Source organism: Lissotriton vulgaris, chromosome 5, assembly GCF_964263255.1.
Source record: "Lissotriton vulgaris chromosome 5, aLisVul1.2, whole genome shotgun sequence".
In the NCBI taxonomy this organism is placed as follows: domain Eukaryota; kingdom Metazoa; phylum Chordata; class Amphibia; order Caudata; family Salamandridae; genus Lissotriton; species Lissotriton vulgaris.
Window position 1 is genome coordinate 737,016,305 of NC_141693.1, and position 19,717 is coordinate 737,036,021.

A 19,717-nucleotide genomic window follows, 5' to 3' on the forward strand; every position below is an offset into this window, starting at 1 on the left:
CTGTGGTGAAACACCGCCCCTGCTGGCCATTCAGTATAATCTGCAGATGGAAAAGTCGACTGTTAGAACAATTTTTATAAAGGGTAAACAGATCAATACTATGGAGTCTATATTATTGTGAAAATCAACAGCTCATTAGAAAATCAAATCCCAATTAGTGTTTTTAACCTCCCATACTTCTTTGAATCCCACGCCTCACTTGCTAACACTCTCTAAACAACTGTAGCACATACATTGGGACACAGATATATTGATCTTTTTGCCAGCCAAGTGGCAGTGAACCCTTCTGAATTCATTTGTTTTAGGATATGGTACCCTGGTAGAAATTAAGCCAGCTGATAAGTTGAGAGAGGAAGGGTTATGCTACAGTTAATGGGAATAATAAAATCAATGAATAGCATATTTACCATCCTCATTTTAGCCAATTTCTACCAGTTCAGCAATAGTAAAGTTGAGACTCTTCTGCTCAAACGTACGTTCATACAAATTCAGAAGTCTCAAAAAATGCCCCAATTTCTTTCATCTTAACATCTTAGTTTGCAGTAGGGCATCCTGTCTACCCTACTACTCATTTAATTACCAAGAAGAATGTATCCTACTGTTTAATAGGCAACAGAGTGGCCCTCATGTCAGACAACATCTTGTTTTTGCTTTATGATGTCAGCTTGCTAGGCAACAGAGTGGCCCTCAGGTCAGACAACATTCTTGCTTTAGCTTTATGATATCAGAGCACCAGTGGACCAATTGTTCTTGTGGGAGCTGACCACACAGGAGGATGAGATTTCAGAAGTTATGCAGTAGGTTACTATCTGTGTTTGTAAGGCAAGTAGGAGGGGGAATGGTAAAGGACGCTGAACCACTCAAAGCATAGGGGCCTTTTTGAAAGTGGGCTGGAGATACAAAAATAGAGATTATCCCTGACACCAATCCATCTAGAGTGTCAGAGCCCAACATGCAAAGTGCAGGGGAAGTGGTTAAATGAGCTTTCTTCCGTGAGAAGGAAACACTATCGTTCTAAAGTGAGATAGTGCATTTCAACCTCAAAGGCAGCAAATTCCTCAAATGGAACATTGCTAGCGCCAGGATCTAAAGCAGGCTTTCGCAGTGTTGAAGGTAGTCAGTTTTTTTTAAATATCATGACCAACACAATGTGATCCATATTACTTCCATATTGACAGAAAATATATTCAGGCACAGGCTCCCACTAGAAGGTAATGAGGACATTCAAATGCGGTGAACGTCTTTTTAATGCCTAAAGGAATGATTGTGAGTTTTACTTACCATATAAATTGGTCAAATGATGCCGTATGCCGGAAGACTTTCTTTTTTTTTTTTTCTTCAGTCTCGGCAACGCAGAGAAATTCTGTGGTGAAACACTGCCCCTGCTGGCCATTCGGTATAATCTGCAGATGGAAAAGTCCACTGTTAGAACAATTTTTACAAAGGGTAAACAGATCAATACTATGGAGTCTATATTATTGTGAAAATCAACAGCTCATTAGAAAATCAAATCCCAATTAGTGTTTTTAACCTCCCATACTTCTTTGAATCCCACGCCTCACTTGCTAACACTCTCTAAACAACTGTAGCACATACATTGGGACACAGATATATTGATCTTTTTGCCAGCCAAGTGGCAGTGAACCCTTCTGAATTCATTTGTTTTAGGATATGGTACACTGGTAGAAATTAAGCCAGCTGATAAGTTGAGAGAGGAAGGGTTATGCTACAGTTAATGGGAATAATAAAATCAATGAATAGCATATTTACCATCCTCATTTTAGCACATTTCTACCAGTTCAGCAATAGTAAAGTTGAGACTCTTCTGCTCAAACGTACGTTCATACAAATTCAGAAGTCTCAAAAAATGCCCCAATTTCTTTAATCTTAACATCTTAGTTTGCAGTAGGGCATCCTGTCTACCCTACTACTCATTTAATTACCAAGATGAATGTATCCTACTGTTTAATAGGCAACAGAGTGGCCCTCATGTCAGACAACATCTTGTTTTTGCTTTATGATGTCAGCTTGCTAGGCAATAGAGTGGCCCTCAGGTCAGACAACATTCTTGCTTTAGCTTTATGATGTCAGAGCACCAGTGGACCAATTGTCCTTGTGGGAGCTGACCACACAGGAGGATGAGATTTCAGAAGTTATGCAGTAGGTTACTATCTGTGTTTGTAAGGCAAGTAGGAGGGGGAATGGTAAAGGACGCTGAACCACTCAAAGCATAGGGGCCTTTTTGAAAGTGGGCTGGGGATACAAAAATAGAGATTATCCCTGACACCAATCCATCTAGAGTGTCAGAGCCCAACATGCAAAGTGCGGGGGAAGTGGTTAAATGAGCTTTCTTCCGTGAGAAGGAAACACTATCGTTCTAAAGTGAGATAGTGCATTTCAACCTCAAAGGCAGCAAATTCCTCAAATGGAACATTGCTAGCGCCAGGATCTAAAGCAGGCTTTCGTAGTGTTGAAGGTAGTCAGTTTTTTTTAAATATCATGACCAACACAATGTGATCCATATTACTTCCATATTGACAGAAAATATATTCAGGCACAGGCTCCCACTAGAAGGTAATGAGGACATTCAAATGCTGTGAACGTCTTTTTAATGCCTAAAGGAATGATTGTGAGTTTTACTTACCATATAAATTGTTCAAATGATGCCGTATGCCGGAAGACTTGCTTTTTTTTTTTTCTTCAGTCTCGGCAATGCAGAGAAATTCTGTGGTGAAACACTGCCCCTGCTGTCCATTCAGTATAATCTGCAGATGAAAAAGTCGACTGTTAGAACAATTTTTATAAAGGGTAAACAGATCAATACTATGGAGTCTATATTATTGTGAAAATCAACAGCTCATTAGAAAATCAAATCCCAATTAGTGTTTTTAACCTCCCATACTTCTTTGAATCCCAGGCCTCACTTGCTAACACTCTCTAAACAACTGTAGCACATACATTGGGACACAGATATATTGATCTTTTTGCCAGCCAAGTGGCAGTGAACCCTTCTGAATTCATTTGTTTTAGGATATGGTACACTGGTAGAAATTAAGCCAGCTGATAAGTTGAGAGAGGAAGGGTTATGCTACAGTTAATGGGAATAATAAAATCAATGAATAGCATATTTACCATCCTCATTTTAGCCAATTTCTACCAGTTCAGCAATAGTAAAGTTGAGACTCTTCTGCTCAAACGTATGTTCATACAAATTCAGAAGTCTCAAAAAATGCCCCAATTTCTTTCATCTTAACATCTTAGTTTGCAGTAGGGCATCCTGTCTACCCTACTACTCATTTAATTACCAAGAAGAATGTATCCTACTGTTTAATAGGCAACAGAGTGGCCCTCATGTCAGACAACAGCTTGTTTTTGCTTTACGATGTCCGTTTGCTAGGCAACAGATTGGCCCGCAGGTCAGACAACATTCTTGCTTTAGCTTTATGATGTCAGAGCACCAGTGGACCAATTGTCCTTGTGGGAGCTGACCACACAGGAGGATGAGATTTCAGAAGTTATGAAGTAGGTTACTATCTGTGTTTGTAAGGCAAGTAGGAGGGGGAATGGTAAAGGACGCTGAACCACTCAAAGCATAGGGGCCTTTTTGAAAGTGGGCTGGGGATACAAAAATAGAGATTATCCCGGATACCAATCTATCTTGAGTGTCAGAGCCCAACATGCAAAGTGCAGGGGAAGTGGTTAAATGAGCTTTCTTCCGTGAGAAGGAAACACTATCGTTCTAAAGTGAGATAGTGCATTTCAACCTCAAAGGCAGCTAATTCCTCAAATGGAACATTGCTAGCACCAGGATCTAAAGCAGGCTTTCACTGTGTTGAAGGTAGTCAGTTTTTGTTAAATATCATGACCAACACAATGTGATCCATATTACTTCCATATTGACAGAAAATATATTCAGGCACAGGCTCCCACTAGAAGGTAATGAGGACATTCAAATGCGGTGAACGTCTTTTTTTAATGCCTAAAGGAATGATTGTGAGTTTTACTTACCATATAAATTGGTCAAATGATGCCGTATGCCGGAAGACTTGCTTTTTTTTTTTTTCTTCAGTCTCGGCAATGCAGAGAAATTCTGTGGTGAAACACTGCCCCTGCTGTCCATTCAGTATAATCTGCAGATGGAAAAGTCGACTGTTAGAACAATTTTTACAAAGGGTAAACAGATCAATACTATGGAGTCTATATTATTGTGAAAATCAACAGCTCATCAGAAAATCAAATCCCAATTAGTGTTTTTAACCTCCCATACTTCTTTGAATCCCACGCCTCACTTGCTAACACTCTCTAAACAATTGTAGCACATACATTGGGACACAGATATATTGATCTTTTTGCCAGCCAAGTGGCAGTGAACCCTTCTGAATTCATTTGTTTTAGGATATGGTACACTGGTAGAAATTAAGCCAGCTGATAAGTTGACAGAGGAAGGGTTATGCTACAGTTAATGGGAATAATAAAATCAATGAATAGCATATTTACCATCCTCATTTTAGCCAATTTCTACCAGTTCAGCAATAGTAAAGTTGAGACTCTTCTGCTCAAACGTATGTTCATACAAATTCAGAAGTCTCAAAAAATGCCCCAATTTCTTTCATCTTAACATCTTAGTTTGCAGTAGGGCATCCTGTCTACCCTACTACTCATTTAATTACCAAGAAGAATGTATCCTACTGTTTAATAGGCAACAGAGTGGCCCTCATGTCAGACAACAGCTTGTTTTTGCTTTACGATGTCCGTTTGCTAGGCAACAGATTGGCCCGCAGGTCAGACAACATTCTTGCTTTAGCTTTATGATGTCAGAGCACCAGTGGACCAATTGTCCTTGTGGGAGCTGACCACACAGGAGGATGAGATTTCAGAAGTTATGAAGTAGGTTACTATCTGTGTTTGTAAGGCAAGTAGGAGGGGGAATGGTAAAGGACGCTGAACCACTCAAAGCATAGGGGCCTTTTTGAAAGTGGGCTGGAGATACAAAAATAGAGATTATCCCTGACACCAATCCATCTAGAGTGTCAGAGCCCAACATGCAAAGTGCAGGGGAAGTGGTTAAATGAGCTTTCTTCCGTGAGAAGGAAACACTATCGTTCTAAAGTGAGATAGTGCATTTCAACCTCAAAGGCAGCAAATTCCTCAAATGGAACATTGCTAGCGCCAGGATCTAAAGCAGGCTTTCGCAGTGTTGAAGGTAGTCAGTTTTTTTTAAATATCATGACCAACACAATGTGATCCATATTACTTCCATATTGACAGAAAATATATTCAGGCACAGGCTCCCACTAGAAGGTAATGAGGACATTCAAATGCGGTGAACGTCTTTTTAATGCCTAAAGGAATGATTGTGAGTTTTACTTACCATATAAATTGGTCAAATGATGCCGTATGCCGGAAGACTTTCTTTTTTTTTTTTTCTTCAGTCTCGGCAACGCAGAGAAATTCTGTGGTGAAACACTGCCCCTGCTGGCCATTCGGTATAATCTGCAGATGGAAAAGTCCACTGTTAGAACAATTTTTACAAAGGGTAAACAGATCAATACTATGGAGTCTATATTATTGTGAAAATCAACAGCTCATTAGAAAATCAAATCCCAATTAGTGTTTTTAACCTCCCATACTTCTTTGAATCCCACGCCTCACTTGCTAACACTCTCTAAACAACTGTAGCACATACATTGGGACACAGATATATTGATCTTTTTGCCAGCCAAGTGGCAGTGAACCCTTCTGAATTCATTTGTTTTAGGATATGGTACACTGGTAGAAATTAAGCCAGCTGATAAGTTGAGAGAGGAAGGGTTATGCTACAGTTAATGGGAATAATAAAATCAATGAATAGCATATTTACCATCCTCATTTTAGCACATTTCTACCAGTTCAGCAATAGTAAAGTTGAGACTCTTCTGCTCAAACGTACGTTCATACAAATTCAGAAGTCTCAAAAAATGCCCCAATTTCTTTAATCTTAACATCTTAGTTTGCAGTAGGGCATCCTGTCTACCCTACTACTCATTTAATTACCAAGATGAATGTATCCTACTGTTTAATAGGCAACAGAGTGGCCCTCATGTCAGACAACATCTTGTTTTTGCTTTATGATGTCAGCTTGCTAGGCAATAGAGTGGCCCTCAGGTCAGACAACATTCTTGCTTTAGCTTTATGATGTCAGAGCACCAGTGGACCAATTGTCCTTGTGGGAGCTGACCACACAGGAGGATGAGATTTCAGAAGTTATGCAGTAGGTTACTATCTGTGTTTGTAAGGCAAGTAGGAGGGGGAATGGTAAAGGACGCTGAACCACTCAAAGCATAGGGGCCTTTTTGAAAGTGGGCTGGGGATACAAAAATAGAGATTATCCCTGACACCAATCCATCTAGAGTGTCAGAGCCCAACATGCAAAGTGCGGGGGAAGTGGTTAAATGAGCTTTCTTCCGTGAGAAGGAAACACTATCGTTCTAAAGTGAGATAGTGCATTTCAACCTCAAAGGCAGCAAATTCCTCAAATGGAACATTGCTAGCGCCAGGATCTAAAGCAGGCTTTCGTAGTGTTGAAGGTAGTCAGTTTTTTTTAAATATCATGACCAACACAATGTGATCCATATTACTTCCATATTGACAGAAAATATATTCAGGCACAGGCTCCCACTAGAAGGTAATGAGGACATTCAAATGCTGTGAACGTCTTTTTAATGCCTAAAGGAATGATTGTGAGTTTTACTTACCATATAAATTGTTCAAATGATGCCGTATGCCGGAAGACTTGCTTTTTTTTTTTTCTTCAGTCTCGGCAATGCAGAGAAATTCTGTGGTGAAACACTGCCCCTGCTGTCCATTCAGTATAATCTGCAGATGGAAAAGTCGACTGTTAGAACAATTTTTACAAAGGGTAAACAGATCAATACTATGGAGTCTATATTATTGTGAAAATCAACAGCTCATCAGAAAATCAAATCCCAATTAGTGTTTTTAACCTCCCATACTTCTTTGAATCCCACGCCTCACTTGCTAACACTCTCTAAACAATTGTAGCACATACATTGGGACACAGATATATTGATCTTTTTGCCAGCCAAGTGGCAGTGAACCCTTCTGAATTCATTTGTTTTAGGATATGGTACACTGGTAGAAATTAAGCCAGCTGATAAGTTGAGAGAGGAAGGGTTATGCTACAGTTAATGGGAATAATAAAATCAATGAATAGCATATTTACCATCCTCATTTTAGCCAATTTCTACCAGTTCAGCAATAGTAAAGTTGAGACTCTTCTGCTCAAACGTATGTTCATACAAATTCAGAAGTCTCAAAAAATGCCTCAATTTCTTTCATCTTAACATCTTAGTTTGCAGTAGGGCATCCTGTCTACCCTACTACTCATTTAATTACCAAGAAGAATGTATCCTACTGTTTAATAGGCAACAGAGTGGCCCTCATGTCAGACAACAGCTTGTTTTTGCTTTACGATGTCCGTTTGCTAGGCAACAGATTGGCCCGCAGGTCAGACAACATTCTTGCTTTAGCTTTATGATATCAGAGCACCAGTGGACCAATTGTCCTTGTGGGAGCTGACCACACAGGAGGATGAGATTTCAGAAGTTATGAAGTAGGTTACTATCTGTGTTTGTAAGGCAAGTAGGAGGGGGAATGGTAAAGGACGCTGAACCACTCAAAGCATAGGGGCCTTTTTGAAAGTGGGCTGGGGATACAAAAATAGAGATTATCCCGGATACCAATCTATCTTGAGTGTCAGAGCCCAACATGCAAAGTGCAGGGGAAGTGGTTAAATGAGCTTTCTTCCGTGAGAAGGAAACACTATCGTTCTAAAGTGAGATAGTGCATTTCAACCTCAAAGGCAGCTAATTCCTCAAATGGAACATTGCTAGCACCAGGATCTAAAGCAGGCTTTCACTGTGTTGAAGGTAGTCAGTTTTTGTTAAATATCATGACCAACACAATGTGATCCATATTACTTCCATATTGACAGAAAATATATTCAGGCACAGGCTCCCACTAGAAGGTAATGAGGACATTCAAATGCGGTGAACGTCTTTTTAATGCCTAAAGGAATGATTGTGAGTTTTACTTACCATATAAATTGGTCAAATAATGCCGTATGCCGGAAGACTTGCTTTTTTTTTTTTTCTTCAGTCTCGGCAATGCAGAGAAATTCTGTGGTGAAACACTGCCCCTGCTGGCCATTCAGTATAATCTGCAGATGGAAAAGTCGACTGTTAGAACAATTTTTATAAAGGGTAAACAGATCAATACTATGGAGTCTATATTATTGTGAAAATCAACAGCTCATTAGAAAATCAAATCCCAATTAGTGTTTTTAACCTCCCATACTTCTTTGAATCCCACGCCTCACTTGCTAACACTCTCTAAACAACTGTAGCACATACATTGGGACACAGATATATTGATCTTTTTGCCAGCCAAGTGGCAGTGAACCCTTCTGAATTCATTTGTTTTAGGATATGGTACCCTGGTAGAAATTAAGCCAGCTGATAAGTTGAGAGAGGAAGGGTTATGCTACAGTTAATGGGAATAATAAAATCAATGAATAGCATATTTACCATCCTCATTTTAGCCAATTTCTACCAGTTCAGCAATAGTAAAGTTGAGACTCTTCTGCTCAAACGTACGTTCATACAAATTCAGAAGTCTCAAAAAACGCCCCAATTTCTTTCATCTTAACATCTTAGTTTGCAGTAGGGCATCCTGTCTACCCTACTACTCATTTAATTACCAAGAAGAATGTATCCTACTGTTTAATAGGCAACAGAGTGGCCCTCATGTCAGACAACATCTTGTTTTTGCTTTATGATGTCAGCTTGCTAGGCAACAGAGTGGCCCTCAGGTCAGACAACATTCTTGCTTTAGCTTTATGATATCAGAGCACCAGTGGACCAATTGTTCTTGTGGGAGCTGACCACACAGGAGGATGAGATTTCAGAAGTTATGCAGTAGGTTACTATCTGTGTTTGTAAGGCAAGTAGGAGGGGGAATGGTAAAGGACGCTGAACCACTCAAAGCATAGGGGCCTTTTTGAAAGTGGGCTGGAGATACAAAAATAGAGATTATCCCTGACACCAATCCATCTAGAGTGTCAGAGCCCAACATGCAAAGTGCAGGGGAAGTGGTTAAATGAGCTTTCTTCCGTGAGAAGGAAACACTATCGTTCTAAAGTGAGATAGTGCATTTCAACCTCAAAGGCAGCAAATTCCTCAAATGGAACATTGCTAGCGCCAGGATCTAAAGCAGGCTTTCGCAGTGTTGAAGGTAGTCAGTTTTTTTTAAATATCATGACCAACACAATGTGATCCATATTACTTCCATATTGACAGAAAATATATTCAGGCACAGGCTCCCACTAGAAGGTAATGAGGACATTCAAATGCGGTGAACGTCTTTTTAATGCCTAAAGGAATGATTGTGAGTTTTACTTACCATATAAATTGGTCAAATGATGCCGTATGCCGGAAGACTTTCTTTTTTTTTTTTCTTCAGTCTCGGCAACGCAGAGAAATTCTGTGGTGAAACACTGCCCCTGCTGGCCATTCGGTATAATCTGCAGATGGAAAAGTCCACTGTTAGAACAATTTTTACAAAGGGTAAACAGATCAATACTATGGAGTCTATATTATTGTGAAAATCAACAGCTCATTAGAAAATCAAATCCCAATTAGTGTTTTTAACCTCCCATACTTCTTTGAATCCCACGCCTCACTTGCTAACACTCTCTAAACAACTGTAGCACATACATTGGGACACAGATATATTGATCTTTTTGCCAGCCAAGTGGCAGTGAACCCTTCTGAATTCATTTGTTTTAGGATATGGTACACTGGTAGAAATTAAGCCAGCTGATAAGTTGAGAGAGGAAGGGTTATGCTACAGTTAATGGGAATAATAAAATCAATGAATAGCATATTTACCATCCTCATTTTAGCCAATTTCTACCAGTTCAGCAATAGTAAAGTTGAGACTCTTCTGCTCAAACGTACGTTCATACAAATTCAGAAGTCTCAAAAAATGCCCCAATTTCTTTCATCTTAACATCTTAGTTTGCAGTAGGGCATCCTGTCTACCCTACTACTCATTTAATTACCAAGAAGAATGTATCCTACTGTTTAATAGGCAACAGAGTGGCCCTCATGTCAGACAACATCTTGTTTTTGCTTTATGATGTCAGCTTGCTAGGCAACAGAGTGGCCCTCAGGTCAGACAACATTCTTGCTTTAGCTTTATGATGTCAGAGCACCAGTGGACCAATTGTTCTTGTGGGAGCTGACCACACAGGAGGATGAGATTTCAGAAGTTATGCAGTAGGTTACTATCTGTGTTTGTAAGGCAAGTAGGAGGGGGAATGGTAAAGGACGCTGAACCACTCAAAGCATAGGGGCCTTTTTGAAAGTGGGCTGGGGATACAAAAATAGAAATTATCCCTGACACCAATCCATCTAGAGTGTCAGAGCCCAACATGCAAAGTGCAGGGGAAGTGGTTAAATGAGCTTTCTTCCGTGAGAAGGAAACACTATCGTTCTAAAGTGAGATAGTGCATTTCAACCTCAAAGGCATCAAATTCCTCAAATGGAACATTGCTAGCGCCAGGATCTAAAGCAGGCTTTCGTAGTGTTGAAGGTAGTCAGTTTTTTTTTAAATATCATGACCAACACAATGTGATCCATATTACTTCCATATTGACAGAAAATATATTCAGGCACAGGCTCCCACTAGAAGGTAATGAGGACATTCAAATGCTGTGAACATCTTTTTAATGCCTAAAGGAATGATTGTGAGTTTTACTTACCATATAAATTGTTCAAATGATGCCGTATGCCGGAAGACTTGCTTTTTTTTTTTCTTCAGTCTCGGCAATGCAGAGAAATTCTGTGGTGAAACACTGCCCCTGCTGGCCATTCAGTATAATCTGCAGATGGAAAAGTCGACTGTTAGAACAATTTTTATGAAGGGTAAACAGATCAATACTATGGAGTCTATATTATTGTGAAAATCAACAGCTCATTAGAAAATCAAATCCCAATTAGTGTTTTTAACCTCCCATACTTCTTTGAATCCCACGCCTCACTTGCTAACACTCTCTAAACAACTGTAGCACATACATTGGGACACAGATATATTGATCTTTTTGCCAGCCAAGTGGCAGTGAACCCTTCTGAATTCATTTGTTTTAGGATATGGTACACTGGTAGAAATTAAGCCAGCTGATAAGTTGAGAGAGGAAGGGTTATGCTACAGTTAATGGGAATAATAAAATCAATGAATAGCATATTTACCATCCTCATTTTAGCCAATTTCTACCAGTTCAGCAATAGTAAATTTGAGACTCTTCTGCTCAAACGTACGTTCATACAAATTCAGAAGTCTCAAAAAATGCCCCAATTTCTTTCATCTTAACATCTTAGTTTGCAGTAGGGCATCCTGTCTACCCTACTACTCATTTAATTACCAAGAAGAATGTATCCTACTGTTTAATAGGCAACAGAGTGGCCCTCATGTCAGACAACATCTTGTTTTTGCTTTATGATGTCAGCTTGCTAGGCAACAGAGTGGCCCTCAGGTCAGACAACATTCTTGCTTTAGCTTTATGATGTCAGAGCACCAGTGGACTAATTGTTCTTGTGGGAGCTGACCACACAGGAGGATGAGATTTCAGAAGTTATGCAGTAGGTTACTATCTGTGTTTGTAAGGCAAGTAGGAGGGGGAATGGTAAAGGACGCTGAACCACTCAAAGCATAGGGGCCTTTTTGAAAGTGGGCTGGGGATACAAAAATAGAGATTATCCCGGATACCAATCTATCTTGAGTGTCAGAGCCCAACATGCAAAGTGCAGGGGAAGTGGTTAAATGAGCTTTCTTCCGTGAGAAGGAAACACTATCGTTCTAAAGTGAGATAGTGCATTTCAACCTCAAAGGCAGCTAATTCCTCAAATGGAACATTGCTAGCACCAGGATCTAAAGCAGGCTTTCACTGTGTTGAAGGTAGTCAGTTTTTGTTAAATATCATGACCAACACAATGTGATCCATATTACTTCCATATTGACAGAAAATATATTCAGGCACAGGCTCCCACTAGAAGGTAATGAGGACATTCAAATGCGGTGAACGTCTTTTTAATGCCTAAAGGAATGATTGTGAGTTTTACTTACCATATAAATTGGTCAAATGATGCCGTATGCCGGAAGACTTGCTTTTTTTTTTTTTCTTCAGTCTCGGCAATGCAGAGAAATTCTGTGGTGAAACACTGCCCCTGCTGGCCATTCAGTATAATCTGCAGATGGAAAAGTCGACTGTTAGAACAATTTTTATAAAGGGTAAACAGATCAATACTATGGACTCTATATTATTGTGAAAATCAACAGCTCATTAGAAAATCAAATCCCAATTAGTGTTTTTAACCTCCCATACTTCTTTGAATCCCACGCCTCACTTGCTAACACTCTCTAAACAACTGTAGCACATACATTGGGACACAGATATATTGATCTTTTTGCCAGCCAAGTGGCAGTGAACCCTTCTGAATTCATTTGTTTTAGGATATGGTACACTGGTAGAAATTAAGCCAGCTGATAAGTTGAGAGAGGAAGGGTTATGCTACAGTTAATGGGAATAATAAAATCAATGAATAGCATATTTACCATCCTCATTTTAGCCAATTTCTACCAGTTCAGCAATAGTAAAGTTGAGACTCTTCTGCTCAAACGTACGTTCATACAAATTCAGAAGTCTCAAAAAATGCCCCAATTTCTTTCATCTTAACATCTTAGTTTGCAGTAGGGCATCCTGTCTACCCTACTACTCATTTAATTACCAAGAAGAATGTATCCTACTGTTTAATAGGCAACAGAGTGGCCCTCATGTCAGACAACATCTTGTTTTTGCTTTATGATGTCAGCTTGCTAGGCAACAGAGTGGCCCTCAGGTCAGACAACATTCTTGCTTTAGCTTTATGATGTCAGAGCACCAGTGGACCAATTGTTCTTGTGGGAGCTGACCACACAGGAGGATGAGATTTCAGAAGTTATGCAGTAGGTTACTATCTGTGTTTGTAAGGCAAGTAGGAGGGGGAATGGTAAAGGACGCTGAACCACTCAAAGCATAGGGGCCTTTTTGAAAGTGGGCTGGGGATACAAAAATAGAAATTATCCCTGACACCAATCCATCTAGAGTGTCAGAGCCCAACATGCAAAGTGCAGGGGAAGTGGTTAAATGAGCTTTCTTCCGTGAGAAGGAAACACTATCGTTCTAAAGTGAGATAGTGCATTTCAACCTCAAAGGCATCAAATTCCTCAAATGGAACATTGCTAGCGCCAGGATCTAAAGCAGGCTTTCGTAGTGTTGAAGGTAGTCAGTTTTTTTTTAAATATCATGACCAACACAATGTGATCCATATTACTTCCATATTGACAGAAAATATATTCAGGCACAGGCTCCCACTAGAAGGTAATGAGGACATTCAAATGCTGTGAACATCTTTTTAATGCCTAAAGGAATGATTGTGAGTTTTACTTACCATATAAATTGTTCAAATGATGCCGTATGCCGGAAGACTTGCTTTTTTTTTTTCTTCAGTCTCGGCAATGCAGAGAAATTCTGTGGTGAAACACTGCCCCTGCTGGCCATTCAGTATAATCTGCAGATGGAAAAGTCGACTGTTAGAACAATTTTTATGAAGGGTAAACAGATCAATACTATGGAGTCTATATTATTGTGAAAATCAACAGCTCATTAGAAAATCAAATCCCAATTAGTGTTTTTAACCTCCCATACTTCTTTGAATCCCACGCCTCACTTGCTAACACTCTCTAAACAACTGTAGCACATACATTGGGACACAGATATATTGATCTTTTTGCCAGCCAAGTGGCAGTGAACCCTTCTGAATTCATTTGTTTTAGGATATGGTACACTGGTAGAAATTAAGCCAGCTGATAAGTTGAGAGAGGAAGGGTTATGCTACAGTTAATGGGAATAATAAAATCAATGAATAGCATATTTACCATCCTCATTTTAGCCAATTTCTACCAGTTCAGCAATAGTAAATTTGAGACTCTTCTGCTCAAACGTACGTTCATACAAATTCAGAAGTCTCAAAAAATGCCCCAATTTCTTTCATCTTAACATCTTAGTTTGCAGTAGGGCATCCTGTCTACCCTACTACTCATTTAATTACCAAGAAGAATGTATCCTACTGTTTAATAGGCAACAGAGTGGCCCTCATGTCAGACAACATCTTGTTTTTGCTTTATGATGTCAGCTTGCTAGGCAACAGAGTGGCCCTCAGGTCAGACAACATTCTTGCTTTAGCTTTATGATGTCAGAGCACCAGTGGACTAATTGTTCTTGTGGGAGCTGACCACACAGGAGGATGAGATTTCAGAAGTTATGCAGTAGGTTACTATCTGTGTTTGTAAGGCAAGTAGGAGGGGGAATGGTAAAGGACGCTGAACCACTCAAAGCATAGGGGCCTTTTTGAAAGTGGGCTGGGGATACAAAAATAGAGATTATCCCGGATACCAATCTATCTTGAGTGTCAGAGCCCAACATGCAAAGTGCAGGGGAAGTGGTTAAATGAGCTTTCTTCCGTGAGAAGGAAACACTATCGTTCTAAAGTGAGATAGTGCATTTCAACCTCAAAGGCAGCTAATTCCTCAAATGGAACATTGCTAGCACCAGGATCTAAAGCAGGCTTTCACTGTGTTGAAGGTAGTCAGTTTTTGTTAAATATCATGACCAACACAATGTGATCCATATTACTTCCATATTGACAGAAAATATATTCAGGCACAGGCTCCCACTAGAAGGTAATGAGGACATTCAAATGCGGTGAACGTCTTTTTAATGCCTAAAGGAATGATTGTGAGTTTTACTTACCATATAAATTGGTCAAATGATGCCGTATGCCGGAAGACTTGCTTTTTTTTTTTTTCTTCAGTCTCGGCAATGCAGAGAAATTCTGTGGTGAAACACTGCCCCTGCTGGCCATTCAGTATAATCTGCAGATGGAAAAGTCGACTGTTAGAACAATTTTTATAAAGGGTAAACAGATCAATACTATGGACTCTATATTATTGTGAAAATCAACAGCTCATTAGAAAATCAAATCCCAATTAGTGTTTTTAACCTCCCATACTTCTTTGAATCCCACGCCTCACTTGCTAACACTCTCTAAACAACTGTAGCACATACATTGGGACACAGATATATTGATCTTTTTGCCAGCCAAGTGGCAGTGAACCCTTCTGAATTCATTTGTTTTAGGATATGGTACACTGGTAGAAATTAAGCCAGCTGATAAGTTGAGAGAGGAAGGGTTATGCTACAGTTAATGGGAATAATAAAATCAATGAATAGCATATTTACCATCCTCATTTTAGCCAATTTCTACCAGTTCAGCAATTGTAAAGTTGAGACTCTTCTGCTCAAACGTACGTTCATACAAATTCAGAAGTCTCAAAAAATGCCCCAATTTCTTTCATCTTAACATCTTAGGTTGCAGTAGGGCATCCTGTCTACCCTACTACTCATTTAATTACCAAGAAGAATGTATCCTACTGTTTAATAGGCAACAGAGTGGCCCTCATGTCAGACAACATCTTGTTTTTGCTTTATGATGTCAGCTTGCTAGGCAACAGAGTGGCCCTCAGGTCAGACAACATTCTTGCTTTAGCTTTATGATATCAGAGCACCAGTGGACCAATTGTTCTTGTGGGAGCTGACCACACAGGAGGATGAGATTTCAGAAGTTATGCAGTAGGTTACTATCTGTGTTTGTAAGGCAAGTAGGAGGGGGAATGGTAAAGGACGCTGAACCACTCAAAGCATAGGGGCCTTTTTGAAAGTGGGCTGGAGATACAAAAATAGAGATTATCCCTGACACCAATCCATCTAGAGTGTCAGAGCCCAACATGCAAAGTGCAGGGGAAGTGGTTAAATGAGCTTTCTTCCGTGAGAAGGAAACACTATCGTTCTAAAGTGAGATAGTGCATTTCAACCTCAAAGGCAGCAAATTCCTCAAATGGAACATTGCTAGCGCCAGGATCTAAAGCAGGCTTTCGCAGTGTTGAAGGTAGTCAGTTTTTTTTAAATATCATGACCAACACAATGTGATCCATATTACTTCCATATTGACAGAAAATATATTCAGGCACAGGCTCCCACTAGAAGGTAATGAGGACATTCAAATGCGGTGAACGTCTTTTTAATGCCTAAAGGAATGATTGTGAGTTTTACTTACCATATAAATTGGTCAAATGATGCCGTATGCCGGAAGACTTTCTTTTTTTTTTTTCTTCAGTCTCGGCAACGCAGAGAAATTCTGTGGTGAAACACTGCCCCTGCTGGCCATTCGGTATAATCTGCAGATGGAAAAGTCCACTGTTAGAACAATTTTTACAAAGGGTAAACAGATCAATACTATGGAGTCTATATTATTGTGAAAATCAACAGCTCATTAGAAAATCAAATCCCAATTAGTGTTTTTAACCTCCCATACTTCTTTGAATCCCACGCCTCACTTGCTAACACTCTCTAAACAACTGTAGCACATACATTGGGACACAGATATATTGATCTTTTTGCCAGCCAAGTGGCAGTGAACCCTTCTGAATTCATTTGTTTTAGGATATGGTACACTGGTAGAAATTAAGCCAGCTGATAAGTTGAGAGAGGAAGGGTTATGCTACAGTTAATGGGAATAATAAAATCAATGAATAGCATATTTACCATCCTCATTTTAGCCAATTTCTACCAGTTCAGCAATAGTAAAGTTGAGACTCTTCTGCTCAAACGTACGTTCATACAAATTCAGAAGTCTCAAAAAATGCCCCAATTTCTTTCATCTTAACATCTTAGTTTGCAGTAGGGCATCCTGTCTACCCTACTACTCATTTAATTACCAAGAAGAATGTATCCTACTGTTTAATAGGCAACAGAGTGGCCCTCATGTCAGACAACATCTTGTTTTTGCTTTATGATGTCAGCTTGCTAGGCAACAGAGTGGCCCTCAGGTCAGACAACATTCTTGCTTTAGCTTTATGATGTCAGAGCACCAGTGGACCAATTGTTCTTGTGGGAGCTGACCACACAGGAGGATGAGATTTCAGAAGTTATGCAGTAGGTTACTATCTGTGTTTGTAAGGCAAGTAGGAGGGGGAATGGTAAAGGACGCTGAACCACTCAAAGCATAGGGGCCTTTTTGAAAGTGGGCTGGGGATACAAAAATAGAAATTATCCCTGACACCAATCCATCTAGAGTGTCAGAGCCCAACATGCAAAGTGCAGGGGAAGTGGTTAAATGAGCTTTCTTCCGTGAGAAGGAAACACTATCGTTCTAAAGTGAGATAGTGCATTTCAACCTCAAAGGCATCAAATTCCTCAAATGGAACATTGCTAGCGCCAGGATCTAAAGCAGGCTTTCGTAGTGTTGAAGGTAGTCAGTTTTTTTTAAATATCATGACCAACACAATGTGATCCATATTACTTCCATATTGACAGAAAATATATTCAGGCACAGGCTCCCACTAGAAGGTAATGAGGACATTCAAATGCTGTGAACATCTTTTTAATGCCTAAAGGAATGATTGTGAGTTTTACTTACCATATAAATTGTTCAAATGATGCCGTATGCCGGAAGACTTGCTTTTTTTTTTTCTTCAGTCTCGGCAATGCAGAGAAATTCTGTGGTGAAACACTGCCCCTGCTGGCCATTCAGTATAATCTGCAGATGGAAAAGTCGACTGTTAGAACAATTTTTATGAAGGGTAAACAGATCAATACTATGGAGTCTATATTATTGTGAAAATCAACAGCTCATTAGAAAATCAAATCCCAATTAGTGTTTTTAACCTCCCATACTTCTTTGAATCCCACGCCTCACTTGCTAACACTCTCTAAACAACTGTAGCACATACATTGGGACACAGATATATTGATCTTTTTGCCAGCCAAGTGGCAGTGAACCCTTCTGAATTCATTTGTTTTAGGATATGGTACACTGGTAGAAATTAAGCCAGCTGATAAGTTGAGAGAGGAAGGGTTATGCTACAGTTAATGGGAATAATAAAATCAATGAATAGCATATTTACCATCCTCATTTTAGCCAATTTCTACCAGTTCAGCAATAGTAAATTTGAGACTCTTCTGCTCAAACGTACGTTCATACAAATTCAGAAGTCTCAAAAAATGCCCCAATTTCTTTCATCTTAACATCTTAGTTTGCAGTAGGGCATCCTGTCTACCCTACTACTCATTTAATTACCAAGAAGAATGTATCCTACTGTTTAATAGGCAACAGAGTGGCCCTCATGTCAGACAACATCTTGTTTTTGCTTTATGATGTCAGCTTGCTAGGCAACAGAGTGGCCCTCAGGTCAGACAACATTCTTGCTTTAGCTTTATGATGTCAGAGCACCAGTGGACTAATTGTTCTTGTGGGAGCTGACCACACAGGAGGATGAGATTTCAGAAGTTATGCAGTAGGTTACTATCTGTGTTTGTAAGGCAAGTAGGAGGGGGAATGGTAAAGGACACTGAACCACTCAAAGCATAGGGGCCTTTTTGAAAGTGGGCTGGGGATACAAAAATAGAGATTATCCCGGATACCAATCTATCTTGAGTGTCAGAGCCCAACATGCAAAGTGCAGGGGAAGTGGTTAAATGAGCTTTCTTCCGTGAGAAGGAAACACTATCGTTCTAAAGTGAGATAGTGCATTTCAACCTCAAAGGCAGCTAATTCCTCAAATGGAACATTGCTAGCACCAGGATCTAAAGCAGGCTTTCACTGTGTTGAAGGTAGTCAGTTTTTGTTAAATATCATGACCAACACAATGTGATCCATATTACTTCCATATTGACAGAAAATATATTCAGGCACAGGCTCCCACTAGAAGGTAATGAGGACATTCAAATGCGGTGAACGTCTTTTTAATGCCTAAAGGAATGATTGTGAGTTTTACTTACCATATAAATTGGTCAAATGATGCCGTATGCCGGAAGACTTGCTTTTTTTTTTTTCTTCAGTCTCGGCAATGCAGAGAAATTCTGTGGTGAAACACTGCCCCTGCTGGCCATTCAGTATAATCTGCAGATGGAAAAGTCGACTGTTAGAACAATTTTTATAAAGGGTAAACAGATCAATACTATGGACTCTATATTATTGTGAAAATCAACAGCTCATTAGAAAATCAAATCCCAATTAGTGTTTTTAACCTCCCATACTTCTTTGAATCCCACGCCTCACTTGCTAACACTCTCTAAACAACTGTAGCACATACATTGGGACACAGATATATTGATCTTTTTGCCAGCCAAGTGGCAGTGAACCCTTCTGAATTCATTTGTTTTAGGATATGGTACACTGGTAGAAATTAAGCCAGCTGATAAGTTGAGAGAGGAAGGGTTATGCTACAGTTAATGGGAATAATAAAATCAATGAATAGCATATTTACCATCCTCATTTTAGCCAATTTCTACCAGTTCAGCAATAGTAAAGTTGAGACTCTTCTGCTCAAACGTACGTTCATACAAATTCAGAAGTCTCAAAAAATGCCCCAATTTCTTTCATCTTAACATCTTAGTTTGCAGTAGGGCATCCTGTCTACCCTACTACTCATCTAATTACCAAGAAGAATGTATCCTACTGTTTAATAGGCAACAGAGTGGCCCTCATGTCAGACAACATCT